This window comes from Elephantulus edwardii, unplaced genomic scaffold, assembly GCF_000299155.1.
Source record: "Elephantulus edwardii isolate Elephantulus edwardi_28Jun2011 unplaced genomic scaffold, EleEdw1.0 scaffold00158, whole genome shotgun sequence".
Classification (NCBI taxonomy): domain Eukaryota; kingdom Metazoa; phylum Chordata; class Mammalia; order Macroscelidea; family Macroscelididae; genus Elephantulus; species Elephantulus edwardii.
In genome coordinates this window covers 1,894,672-1,903,339 of record NW_006399908.1, presented here as the reverse complement: position 1 = coordinate 1,903,339, position 8,668 = coordinate 1,894,672, and positions in this window count along the sequence as shown.

Sequence of the window (8,668 nt, the reverse complement as noted above, 5' to 3'; positions counted from 1 at the left end):
ATATTCTATATTCTATATTCTATATTCTATATTCTATATTCTATATTCTATATGTTGTTGTTGTTGTTAAGTGCCATCGAGTCGCAGACGACTCTATGAAGGAGAGTCCTCGATGCTTGGGTGTCTCTCATCCTCTCTCCAGGTTCATAGGGTTTCCGGAGGCAAGCTATTATGGAAGTGGATGCTACTCCTCCTGCCAATTATTATATATAGTACATATATATTATTATATATAGTACATATACATAAATATGATTATATATTCCTTTCAGATAGTTCTTCACCTTATCTGTTCCAATGCAGTGCTCATTATCTATCCACACTTTTCATATTCTCCCCACAACCCCCCCATGTCAGTCCTATTTTATAACAGTGGTGTTTATACAGTACTTGTCCTTTTGTGACTGAGGTATTTCATTCAGCATAATGTCTTCCACTTAACATAATAGCTTATTGATTAGGTCTGATTCTTCCCCTCTCTTTTAAATAAAACTTAAATTAATCTACTGGTCAAAAAGCAGTTGCTGTTGTTGTTGGTGTGTGTCGTTGCTTGTGAATCATAGTGACCCTATATAAAAGAGCCCTAAACCCTGATCTAACATGTGCCAACCTCACTGTCTCTGACACACCTATTCCCATTACCTCAGTCACTGAATCAATCCATCTCATTGAGGATCTTCCTCTCTTGCTCTGTTCCTCCACCCTCCCAGTCTCTCTCCAAGGACTGGTCCCTCCTTGCAACATGCCTAAAGTATGTCAGACGAAGCTTCAGAATCCTTGCCTCCAAGGAGCAGCCTGGTTTAACCCTCTCTAGGACAAATCAATTTGTTCTTCTAGCAGTCCATGGTATATTCAACACTCTTCTCCAGCACCATAGTTCAAAGGCATCATTCTCTTTCTGTCATCCCTAGTCACTGTCCAGCTCTCAGATGCATAGCACGCAATTGCAAAGATTGTGACTTGGATCAGGGGTACCTTAGTTTCCAGCCTGATGTCATTGCCAGTGCCCTAGAGAGGTCCCTGACAGCTGACTTTCCCGATGCAATTCATCTCTTGATTTCCCGGTTGCTGGTACCAAGAATGTTGACTGTGGAGCCAAGCAAACTAAATCATTCAATATTACACGAGGAAATGAAATCATTCAAATATATGCACCAACAGCTAGAGCCAAAGAGGAGGAAATAGAAGATTTCTGCCAACTTTTGCAGTCAGAAATTGATTGAACAGGCATTCAAGATGCATTGATAATAATGGGTAACTGGAACGCAAGAGTTGGGAACAAGGAAGAAAGATCAGTAGCTGGAAAACCTGAACTTGGTGACAAATGAGGCTGGAGACAGCATGATAGAGTTCTGCATATTCAATTATTTACTTATTGCAAATACCTTTTCTAAGAAACAAACACAGGTTGTACACATGGATTTCACCTGATGGTATGCATAGGAATCAAATCAACTACATTTGTGGAAAGAATCGCTTGGAGAAGTTCAGTACCAGCTGTGAAAACCAGGCCAGGTGCTCATTGTGGAACAGACCACCAACTACTCATATGAAAGTTCAAGCTGAAGTTGAAGAAAATAAAATCAAATCCAAAGGATCCAAAATTTGACCTTAAGTCTATCCTACTCAAATTTCAAAACCTTCTCAGGAACAAGTTTTGAGGCCTTGAACAGAAATGAACAAAGACCCAAAGTGCTGTGGGAGGATATCAAGAATATGGTCCATGGAGAATGCAAAAGATCATTACAAAGGCTGAAGAGGAAGAAAAGACCAAGATGGATGTCAGATGAGATTCTGAATATTCCATTAGAGCATCGAGAAGCCAAAGCTAAAGGAAGAAATCAAGAAATTAAAGAGCTGAAGAGAAAATTTCAAAGGGCAGCTTGGGACAACAAAGCAAGATACTATAATGAAATGTGCAAAGAGCTGGAGTCAGAAAATCAAAAGGGCTGAACTTGCTCAGCATTTCTTAAGCTGAAGGAATTGAAAAACAAATTCAAGCCATGAGTGGCAATATTTAAAGATGCTTTGGGCAGAGTATTAGATGATCCAAGAAGCAAAAAACAGTAGGGGAAAAAAACCCTACTGGACATCCTTATCACAATTTCCTTTTTATTTAATTGATAATGAGTATCTCTTGGCAAATTCAGTTGTTGTTGTTGTTGTATATACTGTCAAGTCAAAACCAACTCATAGCTGACCTTCCAGGGGGCTTCCAGAGGCTTTTCACCCAGGAGGAGATGGTCCATCTTTCTCTGGAAGAGCATCTGGGGATCCAAACCATGTGCCTTTGGGTTGGCAGGGCAACTCCTTTCCATTAGGCTACCAGAGTCTCCTTAAATTCACAGGGAAACTGACCATACTAATTAAATGCTAACTGGGAGGTATTTTGGACTATCAGAAGAGAGAGACTATTCAAACAATGCAATCTTAAAAGAAAAATTCCCAGTGTTGCCAGGAGAGGGCACAAACTCATTTTGTGCTTATTCTTTCTTCATTTCTATCACCACTCTCCTAACCATCCCACGTGCCAACATGTGCCTCTCTTCAAACAGTCCAAAATAGCTCACAGTGAGAATTTGATTCACTCAACTGGGGTGATGGGGTTGGTGTGTCAGAATTAGTGAGACTGGATCAGGACGGGGAACGGTTCAGAGCTGCTTTACATAGGGTTGCTATACATCACAGGCAACTCAACAGCACATAACGACAATAGCATATTGTGACAGGTTTGGAAGCAGGAGTGGCATCCACTTCCTAAATAATATGTCTCCACAAACTCTGAACTTTGACAACTGTCGATAGCTGTATAGGGGCTTCAGGCCTTTTGTTCATAGGGTCACTATGAGTCATGCTCAACTCGAAGGCAATCAACAACAACAGTAGGTAAACAACTTATGCTACCATTTCAGAACCTATGAAGAGTTGCTTCTGTCAAACTCTTTGCCCTGCTCCCAGACCTGATGTGTCCCCTAGAGGCTTCATGCGAATCCTGTGCAGGGCCCTGTTCACTGGGCTGGAACAGGGCCAAGAGAAAGAAGATCTTATAATTAAACCCATATAGTTTATGTTATAATTCCTATAATGTTTTCCTACGTTTCGTACAGCATTGGTATACCAAGAGTACAGGAACAATTTTAAGCAGTAAAAAAAACCCAAACAAAACCACACCATAAAAACCTCAAATTCACTATAGTCAGTTCTGATCAGCAACCCTCCAACAGAATGTAAATTCCGATGGGAGGAGACTGACTGCCTATCTTTTTCCTGTGGAGCCATTGGTGAATTCAAACCAATTTGAATAAATTATGACCACATAGCGAAAGCCACAAACTTGATTCACTTCAGGTCTCTCATTAAATATTCATTCAATGTGAGAACTGAAAGTTTTAATTTCATTATTAAATTTAAAACAACAAAACTACAAAGTTTAATGCTTTTGTCTGCCAAGTGCTTTGAGTTGTGGTATTGGAGAATACCCCATAAACTCTCAAAAGAACAAATATGTTGTGGAGAATGTGCAGCCGGGGTACTCCTTGGAGGCAAGGATGATGAAACTTCATTTCACTTACTTTGGCCAAGTTGTTAGGAAGGGTCAGTTTTGGAGAAAGGATGTCCTACTTGGAAATGTGGAGGGCCAATGAAAGACAGGAAGACCCTCAACATGATAGATTGACAGTGATGATGAAGATGGCACAGGACAGGGTAAGATTAGTTGCCCATAGGGTTACTATACGTCATAGTTGACCCAATGGCACCTAATGACAGCAAAGGGCAAGTTTTAGTTCATACATAAAACACTTCATTGAAGATGAATGTTGTTGTGTTGTTGTTAAGTGCCTTCCAGTTGAGCACGACTCAGAGATTCTATGAACAAAAGACCTGAATCCTCTTCTGTAACTATCATAATTTCCCTAAATTCATAGAGTTTCCAGAGGCATGTTGTTTAGGAAGTGGATGCCACTCCTGCTTCCAAAATGGAAATAAATTCCTTTGTTATTATTCTTTTTCTTCTTAATTTCTATGTATTACTTTCAAACCATAATGTTACTATAGTAGACTACTATAGTAGACCACTATGTTGGTATACTTTTCAAAGTGCAATTAATGTAATTTAAAAGTATTCATCTATTACTTTCCTTTTTGTGTACTGTAATAATTCATTTTCTTAATTTTTATTGTCATGACTGCATGAGAAAGGTTCAATAAGGGGAAAATTGTTTCTTTTCTTTCCATTGTTATTGGTATTCTTTTTATTTCATCATTATCATGGAAAATTTTGTTACATATAGAAGAAAATGTTTAAAAAGGTATGTTCAGGGAGGATTAATCATGGAGTTGTACAATTTGATGGGTGGGGGGTGAGGGATATTGGAAGAATATGTTCTGAAAAACAATGTGTTTTTAGTTTGTAAATAAACTAGTATAATATAATAATAATAATAAAGATAATTGTCCTGTATGTTAGGTTCAGAAGGCAAAATGCTGTTCCTTAGAGCAGTTAACCACAGGGCTAGGGGCTGGGAGCTGTCTTGTTGGAAACAACTGTTCTTGATGTTCTTGACCTGCTAGGCTCACGCTGTTGATGTTGTTGTGTACCATCAAGTCAGAATCGACCCATAGCTGACCCTTCCACTGGGTTTTCAGAGGCAGTTAATTGCACGGAAAGAGATTATCCATCCTTCTTCTGCCAAGCAGCTGGTGGCCTCGAACCACGTGCCTTTGGGATTGCAGTGCAGCTTCTTGCCACTAGGCCACCCCATCTAATCCATCCCAACCCATTATAACCTGTGGGACAGAGCAGTATGGCCCCGTGGGGTTCCCATAACTAGAGTCTTTTGTAGTTTTTATTTTTCTTCCAAGGCATCTCTAAGTGGACTTGAACCACTAGACTTGCAGGTAGTAGCCAAGTGCCTAGCTATTGGTGCCTTCAATAATCATTGTGTTGTTGTTAAGTGCCATCAAGTCAATTATGACTGATAATGATCCAATGAACAGAGCTGAACCTTGCCCTATCCTGGACCGTCCTCGTCCTCACAAAGTTTGATACACTTGACCCCATTATTACAGTCACTATGTCACTCCATCCCGTTGAAGGTCTTCCTTTCTTTCATTGGTCCTTCACCTTTTTTTTTTTTTAAATTAAGCTTCTTTTTTCTTTTTGTGTACTGTCAAGTCCAATCTGGCTGGCACAGGAGGAGATTGCCCTTTCTTCTCCAGCAGAGCATCTGGTGGATTTGAACTGCATGCCTTAGGGATTGCAGTGCAGTTTCTTGCCACTAGGCCACCAGAGGACCCTTCACCTTTCCAACCATGATGTTGTTTTGCAAGGACTGTTCCCTCATAACAACATCCTCAATGTATGTGAGATGAAATGACATTTTCCTTGCCTCTAAGGATCACCCTGACTACTCTTCCTCCAAGACAGGGTTATTTGTTCTTTTGGCATTCCATAGGATACTCAGTACCAATTATTTTTCTGTCATCCTTATTTATTGTTCAACCTTCAGATACATAGAAAGCAGTTGAAAAGACCTGGCTTGAATTAGGAGCACCTTAGACTTTAAACAGACATCCTTGCTCTTTAGTACTTTGGAGCGTACTTGACAGCAGATTTTCATAGTGCAACATGTCTTTTAATTTCTTGACTGCTGTTATCAAGGGATTTGGGGGTGTGTGTGTTTAATGGTGATTTTAACAAAAGTTTACAGAAAGGTTGGGTTTTTATTCATTCACTGTTAAAGATTTCCCCCCTGCCCCTCCCCTAGCCCACTTTGGAATCATCTCTTGTTCCAGATTGTTCATTGTCATATATAATATATAATACCCAATCATACATTCCCTTCAGCTATCCCGTCCCTTCATCTGCTTTGGTGCAGTGTTCATTATCAAGCCACTCTTTTTTTCCTATTCTTCCCATAACTTCCACTGTCAGTCCTATTTTATAACAGTGTGGTTATGTAGTATTTATCCTTGTGTGACTGAGAGAGTTCACTCAGCAAAATGTCTTCCAGGCTTACCCATGTTGGGTAGTGTTTTACAAGTTCACTGTTTGTAAGCACTATGCAATATTCCACTGTGTAAATGTAACACAGTTTTCCTATTGATGGACATTTGGACTGCTTCCATTTGTTCACTGTGAATAACACAGAAGTAAACATGGGTAAATAATACAGCAGTAACATGGATGTGAATGCATCTGTTTGAGTCCTGCCTCTGGTTTCTTTAGGGTATATTCCCAATAGTGGGATTGCTGGGTCAAATGGTATTCCTATTATTTCTGATTTTTTGAGAAAGCAGTAGATCACCTTCAATAGAGGTTGTACCACTTTACATTCCCACCAGCAGTGGATGAGATCTTCCTATCTCTCCACACCCTTGCCAGCACTTGTGTGCAGACCTGTTCTACTTCACTATCATTGTTGGATGCCACTGTGGGCTTTGACAGTGGATTCTAGAAGCCAGAAATTGTGCCTTTGTTGTTTAAAGATATGGTTAAATCCTTGTTTATTGTATCAACCTGCTTAAAAATATTTAAGACAGGTCGTTAAGACAGGTGCTTCAGTGGTTTATAATGACCATTGACTAATCAAAGACAGATAGTACTATAAAGATAGAATCACTACACCAGCAGATATCATTTTGCTAATTAAAGAGGCCTGATGATGCACTAGTCAAGTGCTGGCTTGCTAACAAAAAGATCAGTACTTTGAACTTATCAGCTGCTCTGAGGAAGATAAGACCTGGTAATCTTCCCCCATAAAGATTACATACCATGAAACACAAAATAGTTACAATCAGCTTGACGATGGCACACCATATATTTATTAATAAGGATGTCAAGAAATAGCTAGTATATCATACAAATGTACGTGAAAGAATCAATAGATATTTACTGAGCATCTACCATGCACTTAGGGTGTAGTTATTCTCTATGCTGTTGTTAGGTGCCATTGAGTCATCCAGAAATCATAGCAACCCTGTGAACTACAGATCTGAACCTTGTCCTATTCTGTGTTGTCCTCACAATCTCTGATATGCCCAGTTGTTGTTGTTTGCCATCAAGTCAGAACCAACTCAGAGCTGACCGTCAGAGGGTTTTCAGAGGCAGTTATTTGCACGGGAGGCGAAGGCTTCCACAATGGATCACTCTAATCCATTGTTATAGTCACTGTGTCAATCCTTGAAAGGGTTCTTCCTCTCTTTCTCCAGCTCTCCACCTTTCCCAGCATGATGTCCACTTCCAAAGTCTGGCCCCTCCTGCCAACATGACCAAAGCACATGACCATTATAAAGTTTCACTGTCTTTGCCTGATTGCACTTCCCTTAAAACAGATTTGTTTGTTCTTTTGACAGTCCATGGAATATTCAGTACCCTTCTACCACTCTACAAGTCAGTAGCCTCAATTCTCCTATCATCCTTATTGTCCAACTTTCAGATGTGAAGGAAGTAATTGAAATACCATTTCTTGGCAAGGTCCTGTCTCAGTTTTTAAGCTCTTTAGCAGTTTGGAAAGAAACTTGACAGCAGATTCTTCCAGTGTAGCAAGCCTTTTGATTTCTTGACTTCTGTCACATTGGGTGTTGATTGTGGATCTAAGCAAAACTAAAATAGTGACAATTTCAATCTTTCATTCATCCAACTGGTAGCCTAGTGGCAAGATGCAGTGATAGAATCCCAAAGTCACATGGTCTGAATCCGCCGGTTGCTCCAATAGAGAAAGATGGACAATCTCCTTCTGTGCAATTACCTGCCTCTGAAAACCCGCCGGAGGGTAATATATGGGTCAATTCCAACTGTATGATACACAACAACATGATGTTGCTTATTGGTTCAGTGGTGAGAATTTTTTTGTTTGTTTGTTTTGTTGATACTGAAGGCTGTAAACTTCTGCAGCAAATGTTTCAAGTCCTCTTTACTTTCAGAAAGCCAGATTTTACCATCTGCATAATGCAGGTTGTAGATGAGTCTTCCTCCAATCATACAGTCTAGTTTCTTCATCGAGTCCAGATTCTCAGATGATTTGCTTGGCACCCAGATTGAGTAAGAAGAAAGGATACGACCTAATGCACATTGTTCCTGATTTTAAACCATGCAGTGTTCCCTTATTATTCCCTATAGAGATCCAAAGATGAATCAACAATGCTGTTGTTGTTATTGTTATGTGCCATCGAGTCACCAGCTACTCGTAATGACCCTATGTACAACAGCCCTAAACCCTGCTCTATCGTGTGCCAATCTCATTGTCTCCAACACACCTCCCTCAGTCACTGAATCAATCCATCTCATCGAAGGTCTTCCTCTCATGCACCATCCCTCTACTCTCCCTAACATGACATCCCGACTGGTCCCTCCTTGCAACATGTCCAAAGTATGGCAGACGAAGCTTCAGAATCCTTGCCTCCAAGGAGCAGCCTGGTCTCACCCTCTCTAGGATGAACCTGTTTGTTCTCTTAGCAGTCCATGGTATATTCAGTACTCTTCTCCAAAACCACAGCTCAAAAGCATCAATTCTTCTTCTATCATCCCTAGTCATTGTCCAGCTCTCTGAAGCATAGCAAGTGACTGCAAAGACCATGGCCTTTATTAGTCTCTAGAATGACCTCGTTGCTCTTTAGTTCTTTGGAGAGGTCTCTGACAGCAGAATCAATAATATCATATTATCAC